This window comes from Phascolarctos cinereus, unplaced genomic scaffold, assembly GCF_003287225.1.
Source record: "Phascolarctos cinereus isolate Bilbo 61053 unplaced genomic scaffold, phaCin_HiC Scaffold_5;HRSCAF=322, whole genome shotgun sequence".
In the NCBI taxonomy this organism is placed as follows: Eukaryota; Metazoa; Chordata; class Mammalia; order Diprotodontia; family Phascolarctidae; genus Phascolarctos; species Phascolarctos cinereus.
Genome location: NW_027555958.1, coordinates 79,932,516 through 79,934,484, shown reverse-complemented (window position 1 = coordinate 79,934,484; position 1,969 = coordinate 79,932,516).

The following is a 1,969-nucleotide window of genomic DNA, read 5'->3' as shown; positions in this document are numbered from 1 at the left end:
TCACAGCAAAAACAACTGAGCTTAAAAATAGATTAAGGAGTAAAAAATTAAGAATGATTAAACTACCTGAATGCCATGACCAAAAAAAAAATGAGCATAGAAAACACATTTCAAGAAATCTTAAAAGGGCAGTGTCCAGATCTCTTAGAACAAGGGGACAAAGTGGAAATAGTAAGAATCAAGTGGTTACCTCCTTAAAGAAACCCCAAAATAAAACTCTCAGGAGCATGATAAACAAAATCAGAGCTTCCAGGTCAAAGAAAAGTACTGCAAGAAGGCAGAAATAAAGAATTTAAGTACTGAGGAGCCACAGCTGGCATCACAGAATTTAATAGTCTCCACTATAAAGGAACAGAGAGTTTAGAATACAGTATTCCAGAAGGCAAAGAATATAGGCTTGAAGGCAAAGAATGACTTACCCAGGAAAACTAAGTATAATCCTAATAGAGGGGAAGAAATGGATCTTAAATGAAATAGGGAACCTCCTGAAGCAATAGAGAAGCATTCCTGATGAAAAGACCAAAGCTGTGTTGAAACTTTGAAGTTCAAATACAGTAGTTAAGAGAAACATAAAAAGGTAAACATGATTGAACAATAGTGAAGGACTCAATGAGGATGTGTTCCTGCTAAAACCTGCCACCATCAGGGGTCATAGAGGGAGTCTAGTTAGAAGAATGAAGGTTCTGTTATATCTTGATGATCTTAAGAGAAGAATGGAAAGGAGGGAAAGGGAAAGGAATATTAGGCAAAATTATCTCACATAATCAGAGTATGTAAGTAGGCATATACAAAAACGAGGAAGGGAGGACTGGATGACACTTAAACCTCAAGCTCATCTGAACTAGTCAGATGAAAGAAGAAACAGTTTAGTACAAAAACATTATCTCACTCAACAGGAAAATAGGAGGGGAAGGGGAGAAGGGAAAAGGCAGAACTAGAGGGAGGTTAGGTTATGGAAGTCCTAAGCAAAGCAACTCTAGGGATATACAAAAATATTTAGAGCTTTTTTTTTTGAGGTGGCAAATAATAAGAATTTGAGGGAGTATCCATAAATTGGCAAATGACTGAACAAGTCATGGCACGTAAATGCGATGGAATACTATTATGCTCTAAGAAATTATGAAGGGGGGGCAGCTAGGTGGCACAGTGGATAGAGCACCGGCCCTGAAGTCAGGAGGACCTGAGTTCAAATCTGGCCTCAGACCAAACACTTGATACTTACTAACTATGTGACCCTAGGCAAGTCACTTAACCCCCAATTGCCTGAAAAAAAAAATTTAAAAAAAGAAGGAAAAAAAAAGAAATTATGAAGGGAACAGTTTCAGAGAAAATTGGGAAGACTTGTATGAGCAGATGCAGAGTGAGCTGAACAGAACCAGGAGAACAATTTATACAGACAACAGTAAGACAAAGACAAACAACTTTAAAAGAATTAGGAAATCTGATCAGTTTAATCAGCAACCACAATTCCAGAGAATTTATGAAGAAACATTACATACACCTGCTGATAGCAGGGCAAAAGGCTCAGAATGTGATTATTTTTTAGACACGACCAATGTGGAAATTTGATTTGCTTAACTATTGATGTTTATAATGGACTTTGTTTTCCTTTTGTTTTCATTTGGAGAGGAGGTTGGTGTGGGACGAAGACAAGGCAGATTGTTTACCAATTAAAAAGGTATATGTATTTTTAAAATACATTATTAAAAGAAACTAAGTCCCAAAAAACTATGCAAGGTCATTCTGTAATTCCCACATGGTTTGGCAGAATACAATCTACAGAAGGTCTCTGCTAACTTTCCTTTCCCCAGCTCCCTTTCACAGCAAATTAGGCTGGTCCTTGAAAATAAGTGCTCCATGATTCTTAGCTAAGCTATCTAACTTGTGCATGTAAAGGAGTAACAAATGTTAAGACCGAACATACTGGAATAAAAGAGACATGAAAGAACCAAGTACAATTCTGTCAGAT